Source organism: Pagrus major, chromosome 6 (genome assembly GCF_040436345.1).
Source record: "Pagrus major chromosome 6, Pma_NU_1.0".
NCBI classification, from domain to species: domain Eukaryota; kingdom Metazoa; phylum Chordata; class Actinopteri; order Spariformes; family Sparidae; genus Pagrus; species Pagrus major.
The window spans coordinates 5,923,472-5,941,435 of NC_133220.1; positions in this window are offsets into that span (position 1 = coordinate 5,923,472).

Consider the following 17,964-nt stretch of genomic DNA (forward strand, 5'->3'; position numbering starts at 1 on the left):
ACGGAGTGAAAGCGAGATAACTCTTGACAGGAGGCACGGATAGCCTATATTCGCAGTGAAATACAAAGAAAGACTTCACAGAGCCATCTAAATGGAAAAAGACACAAAAGAGAGTGACAAAGGCAGATAGACAAGCGTCCATAAAGACGGATGGGAGAGACAGAAACTGTGAAAGAAAACCACAAGAAAAGAAGATGAGGACAGAGACAAACTCACGGACTGACACAAAAGCAGAGTTCTCCTTAAAGGCTCTCGCTGCTTCCTGTTACGAGCCTATCCATCTGAAAAGGTAATTTCAAGTACGGCCATTTTGGAAATACTTAATGACTTAAAAGTGATCTTAAAAGTTGTAGTGCTGGTGAAGGTCTTTGTTATCTACAGCAAAGTTCACAGGGAAACAGCCCTGAATCATCACATATCAGGTTATAGCTATCAAAAAAAAGACGTTAGCTTGCTTTCGTCTCTAGCTACAGTTTGACTTCAGGTCTGTGGAGTTTCCCTCAGGTAATGTGCTCAAGTTCTTTCCTGCCACTGGCTAATCATGATTTTGAATAGAGATGGACTGCGGTGAGGCTCAACAATGTAGTCTTTGTGTAGCCAGAGAACCAAAACGGTTAGCTAATGGGCTAAAGGCATATTGGATGTGTGATGCTGCTTGTTCGTAGCTTTAGTTCCTTTATTGGTCCTAATTATTCTGAGTAGTAGATAAAAAAATTAGCCTTAATAAACAAATTAAACCAACAATTTGAAAGTTTTTATTTTTAGCTTGCAATGTAGCCTGGAGTCCACCGCTAGCTTCTAACAGAAATTATAGTTCTAGCCAACACTGTGGTTATTTGACCAGAATTTAGCAACCTTAACAAGCCAACATCTCAACATATGATAGAGCTAATGTTCAACTTTCAAACATAGCACAGGAAATAGGCAAATTATGGGCCTACACGGGGACGGACTCAGGACGTTTGAGGGGCAGGGGCGAAAAGTTGTACGCAGTGGGGCATCAGCACACAGACAGCTGTACATAGGGGTATCCAAGAGGGCACTTTCGCAGACCCCCACCTGTCCAGCAAGCCTTCTAGTGTCAAGATAGTTGAGATAAAATTTTGTCGGAGAGCTGGGACCTTCTATTGTTTTAACACACATATATATATATATATGTATATATATATATATATATATATATATATATATATATATATATCACATTACAAAAGATTATGTCAAGTTTTTATGATCGCTTGAGGGGGTTTTTGCCCCTTTCAAAATAATAGTCAAGCAGGTGATGGGAGATGATAACACCTTTTGCAATAAGTCCTTACTTACTGCTTAAGATCTAAATGGAGCTTCTGGTCTGTGGAAGAGACTAGAAGTAGCAGCAGTTTGAGAAAGTCTCCTCATAGCTCCACACAGATCTGATCTAGCCTTGATGCGTCAAACAATTTGAAATGTCACATATTACCATGTTTTCTACATTGTTTCATGTTTTCACCGTTTGAGGTTCGACTGGCATTACATCACCGTCTTCTTCTACACTGGTACGATGGTTTTCTGACTGCAGAACTGGTGCCCTTCCACCGAACCAGCTCCTAACAATCACGTAACAGTAGCTGATGGAAACAAACTTTAATTTACTTTTTCAATCTTCTCGAAATTTCAGCTGAGATTTGCGTTATACTTGGATGGACCCTTTGCTACAGATACAAAAGCGAAAGAGCGTTGAAGAGGTAGGAGGGCTCAGGTGGGGAATGACCAAGAAATAGATATCTTTCAGTCTTATTTCTCCTCTGGCCATCTCTGCTCCTCAGATGTCTGGTCTTCATTTCTTACTTTCTATATGTGTGGACTTTCTCCTGTTGTCTTCCCTCTGGTTCTGCATCATATATTTATTTGGCAGATATTGTATTTGTTCTGGAAGAATGTGGCGTTCAGAATCAGTAAGACCTCTTTCCCCCTCAAAAAACAGCACCAGAGTGGCAGCTGTGTGTCTGTCGGGTTTTTGAAGGGACAGAAACATGTTAATTTGCGGTTTGAACAGTGACAGACAATCTCTCTCCGTGAAGTAGATCGAGTAGATGCAGATTTAATGATCCCTGAAGGGAAATTGGGCTGTTGCGGCAGCTGCGAGGAGGAAACAGATAAGTTGAGAATATGAATAGAGTGTTGGAGATAATGTGGAGAGTAATTACATGAGAAGAAAAACACTGGATTAAAAATAACATGAAGATTAGAAGGTCCTCTCTGATGGGTTTACTGTTCATGAGTGTGAAATGATTCTATGACACCTGACATGGTATCAGTTATATAAAATGATGCACACGCTGTTAGCTTCACGCGTAATATCATACATGTGGATGCACACTACCACCAAGATCACCGAGGCCTATTTCGCACAATGTGACGTGCAGTAAACCCACAAGATTGCTGTAAGAGCACAGCATACGGAGGCTGTTAAAGGTCTGGGCGCTGGCACAGGTGTTCTGGCAGATTAAACCTCCGCTCAAGTCGAAGCTAGCAGTTGTTTTCCTGACAATTACGTGTCACCAAAACTCATCAGACAAATAGCACCGAACAAGGATCTAAGTTATTCTGCCAGCTGGAGGGTGATGGAGAAACACAGTCTGTAGACGCCCACACAGTTGTGAGAAGAGGTCTAATCAGGCACATATGAGAACACCTGTGTGGTTGGACCCCGGGTGTGCAAGGGCCTATAAATACCTACAAACATGCACTTGCTGATTGCATATTATTATTCTAACTATACCACAGAGGGTATGTCAAACTACTCCAAACTATATTACAGATTCACCTGGCCCACGAGGTGTCAGTACTGTGTGGTCCAGAGTCGGGATGTCAGTGGTTAACTGTTAATCTGGTTAACTGCTGCTTCTCCACACAGGGGGAGAGCTGACGGTCATCTACTGCAGAAAATAAACTGATGAGGGATAAGTGCCTCATACAACCCCACATCAAAAGACCTGAACTATCCCTTTAAAGGAAAACTGATGAGACCACACAGACATTTCTGCACAGAGTTTTTTCCAATGCTGTATACCTTGACTGAGTTTATCTGCATCCACATCAGGGCCGCCATGATCAGCAGATCCATTTCCTCCAGCTATAGATATTCTCTATACTTTCAACGTTCAGTCCTTTCAAATATCACCCCTTCTTCTCCCTCCCTGAGTTTTTTCCCTCAAAGCGGCTGTCTTTATTAAGTCTTTTATTTCATACGTTTTACTTTTCCTCTTCCCTCTTCTTTCAGCCTTCTGCAGGCTAGCAAAAGCTTGACAGCCAAATAAAAAAACATACAGTTGTTTTTCTTCTATTCCTCGAGGTTTAAGTGATTTTAAAGAAAGCTAGCCAGGGCTCAGTTGACGATGCCAGAGATGTGTGAGTGTGTGTTTGTGGGTGTACCCTGTCATTTGCAGCATTGATGTTTTGCACTGACTGACAATCCGGGGCCCAAACCACGCTGAAGAAAGCCTTACAGTTCTGCCTGTCTCCGCTCTTTCCTTTCATGACTTTCATTCTTTCATTTCGTACCTCTTCCCTCTCCCTCTCTCCTCGCACCTTCCTTCTCCCAGACATCCATTCCTCCTGAGGCGTCTTTGTCCTAAATTTGCCTCTCAGTTTCCATCGATGTTATTTTTTCAGATTTGACAGCTTGACAGTAAAATATGTTTGAACTGCGGTGAACGTCTCAAGTTGTATTTTGACATTTTTCCTGTATCTGTGTGTGTTTTCATCTGAATGTGTGTGTGTGTGTATACGTCAGTGCTTCCTCTTATTTTATCTTCGAGAGGCTGAAAACAAATCAGCACTAATCAGAGAGTGCCTCACCAATCAGTTGTGACACATATTTAACAAACACACACACCCACATCCATACACTTTGGCACAAACTGAAACATACAGTACACGCACACACACACAGACACACACACACACACACTAAAACTAAAAACTGGCATCAGTAATAGACTTCAGAATTATAGCATGTCACAGCCAGACAGCAGTAATCGTGTGCGCGTGTGCTTGTGTGAGTGTGTCAAGTGGCTGCTGATGGGCACAGAGGTTAAATATCCAGTCCGCTTTTCCGGTCGCTGCTGGTGATTCGAGGGCCCTTGTCGGTGGAAGACTTGATTGCATTTGTGATTTGTGGGCGGGCGTGAAGCAGCGAGGTTGGGTCGGAGAAATGACAAACGGCGCAAAGCGATAATAACACATTGACAAGGGTGATAGACAGCCGCTGTGTAAATACCTGCATTTTTTGCAGCGTTAACTGAGAGAAACTGCAAATGGTTAGCTTCAAGTAGGAGCGTAAAGAATATGGAGAAGTGGCAAATGGCAGCTCCGGGGTCACGCTGACAGACACAAACAGTTTTATAAACAGTCGTCTTTCACAAGTTTAACTGCAGGACTGAGTTTGTTTAGGCTGATAAAAAGCTTCATGATATACTTTGCAACCACCAGTTAGTTGTAACAAATTGACATAAGCGTGTGAATGGATAGAGTCTGTTAGATTAAAGTTATGCATTATGTAGATAATGTGTTTTGTGCAGTGGACAAACACACAGCAAGTGTCTACATGCCATGTGGGCCGATTAATGACAAGCTGAATATTTAAATGCTTTATTGATGAAGCAGCAGCTATGAGCAAAGTAAGTTTCATTATAATAATCATAAAAATAACAATGCGAGCGTTGTCTGGAGTCTGCATCTGGTGCTTCTTTGTGTAAAGGATTATGGTGAAAAGAAACAACAAGACAAGCTGGAGGAATTTTATTTAACGTTATTGTTTAAGGGGATTAAGTCTGAAATGTATCTGAAGGCATATGGGATGATAATATGTGTTAAAATGATGATATGCATATTTGCCTTTTGGATAAGAAACATGGATGTGATTATAAATACTGGAGGAATAGAGCCGTACATTTCTTCACTACGAGGAGCTGTCGCAGCAGAGGGTTCTTGCAGTTTTATAGGCGGTATTTTATTTATTCAGTCACCTTAAAAAAGTTATTGCTTCAAAGTACTTCAGAGTTACTGTCATTAACAAAGTTTTGAATTTTTTTGCAAAAGCAGTGCTGACCCAGTAACACCAACTGGGTGGATGCTGGCACCATGGTTCATTGCTTAAGAGGCGACAGATGCGGTCTGTTAAATGCCTGCAGCATTTAACTCCAGCCTCTCCAGCCAAACCACTAAGTGGCCAACAAACACAGTGTTTTATTTCAACACCTTCTCACTACCAACTCATTAAATGTGGCTGTAAGGTCAGTGGCCTTAAGCTTCAAACTATGGCTCTCTACCTTCCCCTCTAGCCTGAGTTTTGCCAGGAAGGGGCCACCACTAGTCACAACTGTGCTGCAGAATTAAAAGAGAAAAGCAACACAGTGATCAGCCTGGATCTGAAGAAGGCTCAAGCTAAACCATCTTAATGCTGCTTCCTGCTGCTTTTCTTGCTGTTGTACAGATCTGAAGACAACATTTCAGCTGCATTTACCTCCAGCTTCCTTTTGGTTGAGATATTTGGATAAAACATGGGTCCCTTTTAAAAAAGACTCCCATCTACAAGTGTTACTTGGGTGTAAAGTAGTGCTGCCGTGCCTTCAGAACTCAGCAATGTAATTGGTGAGAAAAATATCATCTCTAAAAAGGAAAGAGAAGAAAGGATTTTCTGAATACAGCATTCTTTGGCAAACTTTTCTCAGCTAAATAACAGCAAGTAAAAAAAGTCATCCTCAAATTTTAAACAGCACTTTCCTTTTAGGATAAGCAAGGGTGATTTTGAACCGTGGCTCCCGTTGAAAGATCGCTCTGAGAGCTGTATGGAGCTGTCAGTCTCTTTCACAGTGAAGCCATTATAGCAGAGTTATACCTCCACTGAGAGAGTGTGAGATGAAGATAGATGGATTACCTGAGTGGTAGAATCCCTTTGTACCTCCGAATAGAGCAGATAGAGCTGTCAGTGACAGACTCAGCAGGAGATAAGAGAAGCGGGATGAAGGGAAGGAAAAGGACGAGAAGACGAGTGAGTGAAGTAAAGAGGGACGAGGGGGAGGATGCATGGACGGTTGGCTGAACAGATAATTACTACGTATATGAAGCGCAGGTACGTCAGGGAAACACAGGAATTCGGGAGATTTTTTTCACAATAGTTAGGAATATCGGTGGGATATGAGTGGATTTAATAAGATGATCATTTAACCATGTCTTTTACAAACTTCATTTGTTTGCTTTTAGGTTAATTTTTAGGTCTTGGATGCATTTTTGTGTGTGAATTAACAACATAGTGGAAACCTTCACATGATTGGAAGCCATGTAAACAGTCTCACAGCAAAGATTTTCATTAGAAACTTCTCAAACCACTCCACTGTCCATCTGTAATCTCAGTGTTTCAAACACTCATTCTATTTACAGCAAAATAAATGCTTGTTTGACACCCGTCTCACTGGACATCAGCTCACTTCGATTCTGCAAACTGGTTTTCGGACAGTTTCAGTTATGGCTGACATCAGTGGATTGGATCAGGCGCTATGAGACTGAACCTCAGTCTTTCCTTTCTGGTGTTTTGTGGGTTTGTTCTTGTTGTTTTTTTAACTTTTTCTTTTACTCAGTTGCCTGTGATTTGCTGTTTATATCTCGGTTCCTTCTCAGAGAAATCCAACTGGATATTTGTCGTTAGTGTCTCCCCTTACAGAAAATAAGATTTGATTGGTCCTTATAGAGACAATCAGACTGGCTATTTGTGAGGCCTGAAAACTAGTTGTTCTTATTTGCAGTTTGGACAAGATGAAGCCATTTAAACACTTTATTATAAAGTGTTACCCTGTTTGACCAGCCAAGTCTGGTGACTATTTTGTTTTAGCAACCTGCAAGAATATTTCCAGCCATGAGCAGGTACTTAAAACCAAAACATGATTTTTTCCTAACCCTAACCAAGTGATATTTGTGCCTAAGCATAACCAGAATATAAGCACGGCGCTGTCAAAACATAAAATAGAAAATTGGACCTCAAGAAATGTAACAATGCAATGGAAAGAAAGTTTCAACATATCTGTGGTTCACAGAAATGTACATTGCCAACATTTATTCATCTCCCGTCGGTTCCTATGGAGTTCGGCATTACAGCTGTTGACATCTTGTTTTTTTTTTGGAGCCAGAAGTGACCATATTTGGCGAAGAGGGTGTAGAGGTGGGGATAATATTGTGGGTGAGGACACGCCGTAGTAGCAACTTGTCATTCACAAAGTAGCCTCATAGGGTAAACTAAGCATACCCTGCGTTATCGTCAATTTTACTCTCTCTCTATAATTAGCTAAATCAACGTCATGCTGTATTGAAAAACCCATGACACTATCAATTGAGACCATAAACTCATTAGTAAACTGATAAATCTAGTGAAGACTGGGGTCATCTTTTCATAAGCTTCTATACAATCAGACTTGCTTTTGAATCCAGTGGAGTCGCCCCCTTCTGGCCATTAGAAATGCAGGTTTAAGGCACTTTTAAGCTCTCTTTAATACAGTCAGTGGTAAAATGGTGTGCAGCCATTAACTTCCTACTAACTGCATGCAAGCTGTTCATTGCCTGTTGCAGTAACGCTGCACACATCGGCCATCAGTGGCGTCAAACTTCAACAGACAGATGACCCTCTAAAGTCAACTCATAAACAGGGAAATCATGGAGTATCATTTTCCGTTTATAATTTACTGTATAAATTTTTTATCTGTCGGCGCCTATTTGAGTGCAAACAAACCATTAATAACATTAATACCAGTGCATCTGCCGTGTGTTTGTGTGTTTTCTCATTTTCTTTTTTTTAGACCCTGTCATCTCCACTCTCGCTCTCCCCCATAAACATAAACACACAAACACACACCCCATGTGCATGTGCATGTGCCTGTGCATGTGCATGTGCATGTGGAGTCTGTCTGTGTAGCTTTTTTCCAAACAGGACCAAGCAAACAGCAGATTGAATGAATAACACATACACACAACACACTCACACGATTTATCAGGGGGGAGCAATAAATGCCCATTTTTAAGACCAAGCCACCATATAAAAGCCTTGGATCACAGAAGTAATGGGTCCCTGTAGGCCAGTGATAACTCTCTCTGTTTATATGTGAGGGTGTGTTTGTGTGTGTGTGTGTGAGAGAGAAAGGGAGAGAGAGAGAGAGAGAGAGAGAGAGAGAGAGAGAGAGAGAGAGAGAGGCAGACTGAAAGGGACAAACGCTGAGAGAAAGGCAATAATGTCTGAAAATGACAGACAACCTGGAAGAGAAGGGGGTGATAACCACGAGGGGGGAAGAGATGGAGGAGCACGAAGACATCATTGACAGCCTCTGTTTCATTTTCCATCTCTGCCAGCTCCATCTAATCTGAGCCCCTGATGTGTTTCTTTCTTCATTTGCAGTTAGTGGTTAGATTATATACTCTACACCCAGCTGTGCATGGGCTCCATATTACCGTGCGTGTGTGTTGAATGTGACTTTGCCGCTGATGATGTGTGTGTTTGTGTGTGTGCCTGTCTGTTTGCACACATGTGTGTCTTTACAAAGCAGCACTGGCACCCTGTTGTAAGAATAGCCGTAATATTCTCTGAGTGATTTTTCTCCTTTAGGCAAATGGAGAGAAAATAAGTTCTGGGTGTACATGTCCCATGCAGCGTACATGGTGAGAAAACTATTTTCTTTCTATGAACATAATTCTGTTCAGTGGCTGAAACATCCCGTAACAACTCCAGCCAACTGGAACTCGAGGGCAACGAGCCCGATTCTGCTGTGGAAGTGAAAAGTAGTCAAAAAACTACTTGAAACTACCTGAATCAGCTTTTATCAGGTGGCACTTCTGCATTTTCATTACAAACTGTCTTTATTTTTTTATTTATTTATATTTTTATTGTTATATTGTCCATTGCTCTTAATGTAGAGATGGACTTTTCATTGGAAATATGCCCAAAGATGTTTTAAAAAGTAAATCGGATTGTAATGTGATTTAGCTAAGGTGGTTGCCATGTTATACCAGTCAGTGTTGCCAAATAATGTAACTTTGAGAAGCCAAAAGGATTTTTTTATTTATTTACCAAAACACTGTAGCCCCTCAGAACCTCTCACCATTTGAAAATAAAGGAAAACAGGCTGTTGGCATGATAATGAAACGCGTTGTAAATCGTTCAGTACACTTACGACCTTTTCCTGGTGACTCAGCCCACTCGCCAGAATAAAATGTTGGCCACTAATGTTTCAGCAAACCACAGATATGTTCACATTTGGACATTTCTACAATACGTAGTCATATTATGGTCACATTACATGTTTATGAACTAACTTTCATATCAGGAGGAGGTGAAGTTTCTTTGTGAGGAGGCTGCCAAGCCGGTGACCACAGTTCAAGACTATGTTCCAACATTTGTAAGCGTCACACCACTGGATATTTTAAAGGAGAATTCTGGACATTTTCCAGCAGTGTTGGCAATCAAAGCAAAGCAAAGTCAAAGTCAAAACAACATCTTTATCTACTCCTAACTAAGTGGTTTTTTTTTGTGCCTAAACCCAGCCAGACCATTGCACTGCTTAGAGCTAGTTTTGCATCAGGTCCTGTATCGTTCTGCTGTCTTTTTAACACACAGTAAAATTCACTTCTCTGGATTGTGGACAGAGGATTTTGTTATAGTTGCAACAGAGCAGGGCCAAACTGTTTGCAGAAGTGTTAATCTGAAGTTGATGGTGAATTAATGTGTTTTTGAAAAGCTGTTGAGTTAGATGTAGGCTAGCAGTATTTTCTTTTTTTCCTCGGTATAACCTTTTTTCAGCAATAAAGTCTGTGAGAAAAAATATCAGTCACTTCAGATTGCAGTCGAATAGCTGAACTAGGAAAGAGGGTTCTGTCTTAGAAAGCGAGAGGGCCATTTTCAGTTGTAAAATATACTTTTCTCTCTCACATTCAGGCAGTCCAAGAAGCTGACACGCTGTATTTCAAAGAAAGAAACTTCTTCTTTTGAGACTGTGTTAATGATAGCATTTTTTTAAACGCGGCGTGGAAAATAGGTATGGAGACAAATTTGCCAAGGATAAATGCAAGAATAACAGCTTCATTCGAGCACCCACTCTGTCGAGAGAAACAGTTGGTGCATGAAATTCCCAGTCAATATTTCAGAACCACACATTGTTCCATCAATAACAAGCCTCTACTCTGTAAGCAGATGCTTTCAGATGACTCAACTTTGTGAAATGCAGTGGGTCATGAATGCAGCACATATTAAAGGCCTCAGAAATGTTTCTACACATGTGATGATACATGGCAAGAGGGTGATGAATGCAGAACAACAGCTGCAACAACAACACGCAGCACACAAAATCTAATTTGTAGGGCACGTCTGGATGAGCAAAGCTAGAAAGTGGCATTTTATCAAGCCATTGACCACGGTTCAAGACTGAGTTCCAACGTTTAACAGAGGCGAGATGTCTCACTCCGTAGCTAAATACGGAGACAATGTGTTTTTTTTAATTATAGTACGTAAACCTATTCTATTAGGACCTCCAATAAAAGTATGAACCTGAAAATTAGCATAATATGATCTCTGACCTGGGTGTTGACCTGGATGGAGAAAATTTTTCATCGCTGGTTTTAAATAGTCATCTGCCCAACCTGGAGAGATTGGACCAGCTCATAATAAGCACAGCAAATACTGTCTGAACTGGGTTTCTCTTCCACCTCTAGGTCTAAAGAATCAATCTTAATAAAATGCTGTCTTATGACTTAAATTAGAATTTTGTCAATATCATGTGAAAGAAATTATTAATTCTTCAAGAAGCTTCACAGACAGAAATATTGCCTCTGGGTTCCAGATTTTTCCCTGTATTCTTGTTTTAATTAACAATTAAGATGAAATCGATTCCTACTTTAATTTCCTTCTTACTCGAAATGGAATATGTGAACACAATATGTGAGCTGTTCAGTAACATCTGAGAGCCTGCTGAAGTTATTATAAACTAATAATGACATTAAACCATTTAATATCAATATTTAATGTGCCTGCTAGCATGCTTGTGGGTTATTATCCTGTGGGGCTAGAAGTCAGAAAGATGCTAATAACCCAGAGGCCGACTGACTTGCAGTTCTTAACAGTTCAGATGCTACCACCTTGAATTGCAATCATTAATCATTAAGTATAATGACTTATAATACTCATATACATCACCCAGGCCTTTTAGTGTTTATATGTAAGTGACCGGGCCAGGAGTGAATGAAAGTTGTTGTTTTCTTTAGCTTGAAAGTCAGTCGGTCTGTCGGTCGACTCCTGAGCGGCTGACACACCTGCAGCGAACTTACTTCAAAGGCACCTCTCTGCTTTCTGTGTCGGGGCTATCGTTCTCTCTCGCACAGTATTTCTGTCTGTCGTCGAGTGTCTCTCCCTCCTTCCAGTTGTCTGAAACAGAATTTTCAAACACGCCTCTTTGGTATGCTGCTCACAGACGTATAACACAACATGCACCGCGGCTGAAAAAGGCAGAATTGCACATGCAGCTGTGTGCATGCACAAACACACATTCACAGAGCCTTCTTGCTGAAGTACATTTCTACTGTAAGTCACATAAAGACATGCAAACATAATAGATACATGTAACACAGACAGCAAATGGATATAGTGACTAGACTCAGACTATAAGCACACCATGAATCTGTTGTGTATCAATCAAAAGCATCAGAGACAACAAAACTTCAAGGATGTCAAGGGAGTCATGTTAGACGTCAACAAATGTCTTCTTGGATGCCAACAAATGTCTTGTTAGATGTCAACAAACGTCTTCTTGGATGTAAACAAACATCTTCTTAGGTGTCAACAAATATCTGTTTGGACGTTGACAAATGTCTTCTTAGAATTCAACAAAGGACTTTTTAGAGGTCAACAAACGCCTTCTAAAATGTCAACAATGTCTTCTAAGATGTCAACAAATGTCTTCTGAAATGTCAACAAAAGTCTTCTCAGGTGTCAACAAATATCTGTTTGGACGTTAACAAACATCTTCTTAGATGTCAACAAGTGTCACCTGTCCTCTAGGATGTTTACAAATTTCTTCTTGGACGTCAAAAAAAGTCTTGTTTCAACAAACATCTTCTTAAACGTCAACAAATGTCTTCTTGGATTCAAAAAATCATCATGGATCTTAAAATCTTCTTCCATGTCAAAAAATATATCAGCTATATGAAATGTTGTTAAATAAATGACAAAGTGCAGGCGGAGATTTTCCAGTCACCACAAAGACATTACCACAAAAAGCACTTTTGAGCATCCAAATGCACCGAGTAATAGTCATAATGAAGCCTTGCATATGAGAGGAACAGCAGTCATGACATTTTGTGAAGGTCAAAGTGGACGGACGTGATCCAGACAGCGTTTCTTTGAGTTGTTTTTCCAGTGAAATTGCCTCGTTCATCAGTCTGATCATCCTGAACCAACATCATCGTTTATTCTGCAAATGTGTTTACTTTGCTGTTTTGTTGAATGTTTTCAAAACATTCTCCACTCAGAACAAGTGCGTTTGTATTTGTCTAATTTGCATGACAATAGGTGGATTGAAACCTAGTCTGAGCGATGTGTGTGTGTGTGTGTGTGTGTGTATTTATAAATTTCTTTTTGACTTTTATTTCCTCTCTTGTTTTGTTTCTTCCACTTCCTTACCTGTCCACCCCCTTTCTCTCTCTCTCTCTCTCTCTCTCTCTCACTCGCTCGCCCTCTCTCTCTCACTCAGTGTGACTTCTCAAATGAGGCTTGAGAAGGCAAATAACCAAGATGGGAAATGTGTGGAAATACAGAAGTCATTAAAAAGCCAATTACCCACAGGTTCAGTGCTACAGGGAGGAGATCAGGGAATAGTGGAGAGCAATCGTAAACCCAGTGATATATGGAAACCAAATAGCTCTGTGTGTGTGTGTGTGTGTGCTTGTTGGCTTTAGCGCCTTTTGTATTATGTGTGCATTAATTCGTGAGTGTGTATGTCATTTGTGCGTCCCTGCCTGTGTGTGCGTCTGCTGAGGTGCGGACCAGACTTTTTTGTGTCCATACACTCGAGGCAGTGTTTAAGTATGTGTGCAGTGAAGTGTGCGTGTGTGTAAATCAATGTCCCAATGAGAAACGGATGTTTAATTCACTGTGTCATAAATCTGTGTTGCGGGGAACAATATTAAACTTTATTGCCATTTTTCACGTTCACTTTACACTGCCTGAGAGTCATCTATCACTTAGTAAACACACACACACACACACACGCAGCGGCACATAGACACTTGTAATGTGCAGTACTCAAACACAATTACACATGCTATATAAACCAGTGTGTGTGAGGTTGAACCCACCTGGCTGACACCTTGTGTGCATGCGGACACACATGCACCCACACACTGCCCCCCCCTCCTCCAGCCATGCTGACGTTTACCATTTCACTCCATACACACACCATTATCCACTGGTAATTATCTCTGGACTCCAGAGACGCAGGGAAAGATCACGTAATTATACTCGTCGCATACACACCTCGGATCCGCACACGCTACACTGGGCAATGCATCAGCCCCCACGGGGTCGTCTTCATTAAAGGGAAATACCACTGAACTTCAGCTGTTTCATGAAACTTTTATGAAAAGGCCAAATTGAGTTTTGACCGTGCGATGCATGAAAGCGACTTTTGGTGCTGATTCAGGATTTGGGGATGTGATTCAGCTGTTTTGCTTGTCGACTTTGTTCTTACCTTTGCCGTATGTTTCTGTTTTCGCTCTTTGAATTAACACCTTCTTTTCTCTTGAACATTGATGTTGATTTGATACTGATTTGTTGTTCAGTTCACACCAAAACCGAAAGGATCATTTCTGCTCATCATCATCATCTGAAGCTGATTTTCGTTGCTTTGGTCATCATGTTTATCAGTTATGAAGACACCAAAATAAGAAGACAATCTGACAGGTTCTAACAGTGGTGGACTCAGGATTCTTGAGGGGCAGGGGCAAGATTAATAAAAAGGGCTGTATGCGGTGGGGGACCAGGGCACGTTAGAGATCACCACTTTTTGACTCCTAGAGGGGCATCCTCGAGAGTGTGACAACACTGTGCTAATGGTCCGGTTAGGTTTAGGCACAAAAACTACTTGGTAAGGGTCAGGACGACACTGTGTTTTGGCTTTAAATGCCTGTTTTGGTTGCCACAAAAGGCCGGACTCGTCTGGCAGGGGAAGGAGCCGGAGAGAGGTGGTAATGTAGGCATGTAGAGCCAAAAACATTTTACATCTTACGAGGTGAATTGAGGATTTATTTCGACCAAACCTGTTATTGTGGAATGATATCAACAAACATCCTTGGATATCAAAAAACAGTCGACAAATGATGTTCTTAGAATAAATATTCTCAAATAAAAATCTGAAAATGGACTGGCTGCATCTGGAGTGAGTTAACTGTAGTGTAGAAGTAGTGGTGTGTGTAGTTGTGCTGGACACTGCAGTCGACTTTCAGCAGCATCATCAGCAGTTTAACAAGCATAGTTCCCTTTTCTTTCGCCACTTATTGTTCATTTTCTTCTTCATTCTTATGATCAATTTTTTTATGCATCTTGTTCTTTATCTGCTCTTTCAGTTCATCGGTATTTTCATAGTTTAAGTGCTCTCTTCTTTTTATCTTCTTTGTCCATTGATCACTTTCTCTTCTCTTGCTCTGTCTTTTCTTTACTCCCTTTAACACTTTCTTTATTGATACGCTGTGACACTTCAGGCCTGCACACGCTCTGTTGTTACCTCCTACACCCACACCCACACACACACACACACACACACACACACACACTCACACACATTGACAAATGAGACACCTGGGAGCAGAGCAAAACAGAAGACGACCTCCCATCCATTGTCTCTGGTGTCAGCAGTCACATGCCCCAGTCTTCGATCTCCTGTAGGTCAACCCTCCCATGACCCGCGCAGCAAGGGCTTTTGGGATTTAGAGTTCCCACGGGTCAAATCTAACACTGGGATTTACTGTACGGGTTCACATGTCTATAGTTGTGTGCGTGACTTATAGGCTCAGTATTGATTAGCTATCTATGAGGAAACAGAGAGGGTTTTTCCCTAAAGGCCTGATCAATAATGCCAATCCCCCTGTCTTTACCATCTTATTAGGGAAGGATTATAGCAGCTTCACGATGCCTGCAGGCATATGTGTGTGTGAGAGAGTCACCTCATCCATTCCTTCCTTATTTAACAGCACAAAGCTCAATGATCTGGCTCAACAGTGCGAGTACAGATGGGACTGTGGGGTGGGATCTACGTGCGTGTAACTAGCTCTTCAACCTAAACAATAAAATTGGGCTTTTTTTGGTTACTGCCTTCCAAAATCACAGTTTTTCTGCCAATGTTGGATTAACATATGAATATCTTTTCTAAATTGTAATGGTTTTAGGAGGCTTTCGAAAAAGACAAAATCCTGCAGATATGGGCATCTGATCAGAAACACTCAGATTGCTCATTTTGGTGAAGAATAAAGTCCTATTTTGTCTGATGCAGTTGCCTTGGCATGCATTTTGCCAGCATTATAAAAAGTATACAAAATACTTGAGTAAAAGTCTTAAAATATCTGATATTTACTGTACTTAAGTACAAGTAAAGTAAATTATACATATATCCACGTGTACAGTATGTGTGTGCTGTATAGTATGGGTCAATCAGTAACCAGCCAGTCCCTTTATCAGATCCAATAATCAGCTTTTTTTCCAATTATCAGAAAAGTAACTAACAACTAAAGTTATCTAAATAAATGTAATGGAGTTAACGTACAATGTATGCCTCCAAAATGTAGTGAAGTGGAAGTGTAAAGTAGTAGAAAATGGTAAGAAAGTACAAATACTGCACCTCAAAAATGTGAGTAAATGCAATGAGTTCCTTTCAGTCACTGCGTATTACTAATATGTATGTATGTGTATGTGTGTGTAAATGACAGGTCCTTAATTAAGAAGTCTTGCTTATTATTAACTAGTCAGAATCAGGTGGACACACACACACACACACACACACACAGAAAAAGGAGCACTTCAGTATCCTGATGCAAGTCTGTGTGAAGGTGCTTCAGACGGAGCAGCCAGCCAACAACATGTTCCTGTATCTGATCCAGATAGTTTCACTTCAGGGTCCCGTGAATCATTCATAATAAACCTCTGTGGTAACAGCAGCACCTGCGAGCCCGATGCTTGTTTTTAGCAACATCCAGCTTCACGTTCACATCAGGGAGCTTCCAAGTACAACCTTCTTGTACTAGTGTTTTCTGAGCAGCTCCACTCCATCATAAAGCTTCTTACACCTTCCCACATTCTGAACTGAGAGGCGAGGCACCTCGTCTTTCAGTGGACCAACATGGGAGCTTATTTCAGAAAAAATATACAAGAATATACAAAGACGAATGATAGCTTGACCCTATTTGAAGTATGCTATTAATTGTGTTTTTGTCAATTTTTTTCAAGTTAAGAAAGTCACACTTTGTGAAGATTAAAACTGTGAAAATATGTAATTAGAAAGACTACATACCCAACATTCATGTAAGCGACAGTGTTTCCTTTAACGCTCTCCAAAATCCATAACTGAAACCCTGTAGAGTCGGTCCAACATATTAGCTACAGTAGCTCATGAAACTGACTAACTAGCAGCTGCGGTGAACTGCAACTTATTGTGATTTTCACCTTTTTAATATATATTTGTTCTTCATTGTGCAAGACGATATAGTTCACTGAGGGATTTTACACAAAACTAAATGGTATTTTACTTTCTTTATGACAAACTGTGGCTTTCTTGACTTGTAAAAGATTGACTACTGTACAAATTTTCTTCCAAAATAAGGTCCCATTGGGCACACAAACAGGGCGGGACTTCGGCTCTCTGTGGGACCACCTGGACCTTTTGAGCCAGGTTTTTCCTTGTCTTCTCTGAGAGCTTCGGCTGGGCTGGCAACCACTAAAGATGTGAGCTTGTAAAGCCTGCATTGTTCAAGATGTTAGGCCATACAAATACATTTGATTTGACACAACAGGAGACAGTAAAACACATCAAGTGACACTTGCAGTGTTATTCCTGCACCATTATATTGCAATACAAGGCCATTCTGAGCACTTTATGAGTACATTTTCCATCTTTTACACATAAAAGGAGACATAATATACATAACGAGATATAATTTACTCTAGAATTCACATATGTTGTGTAAAAGAATAAAGTAACCCTCTCGTCCTCTGATGGTTGACAAAACATACAGTTCAAATTAAAGGGAAACTTCTCTATATGTTTTTCCTGCGTGTTATCCTGTGTGTGATTCATAGTGCAGACTGACCTGTAGTGAACACAGCACATAAATACCCACATTACAGCACCTGGAAATTCACTTCCATTGTGTACATGCTAGTCAAAACAAGCCTTTTACAGACACAGAGCAGAAGAGCTGCTGTATGCGAAAAGTTGACAGAACAATAATATGAAGTTTAAAAAAAGAAAAACAGCCACGGGAGCTCTGTGATAGACGTTTCCAGGCCACATGTGGACACAAACTGTCTCACCACACCATCAAATCACCAGCTTTCAAAAACCCCCATCGAAATCACAATTGTAAACCGAGCCTTCAGATGCCGATAGAACTGCAAAACAGATCCTCGCCCAGAGCTCATAGGACGTCTTAATCCAAAACACGACAGACACAAAACACCCGATAAGGAGAATGAAAGAGAGATTTAAGAGCTACACAGCCAAAAAACCCTGCACGCTTTGAGCAGAGACCCCAGGGAGCCATTTGAGCACATCGCACTCTGTGAACATCTTGCAATCGACGTCGTGTTTCACCAGCAAATCTGGGGATGTAATTGATCTATTAAAGAGCGATTTAGTCTGCGCCTCTTTATGCTTTGTTGCACAAAACGCTTTCATGTCTGAACCTCAA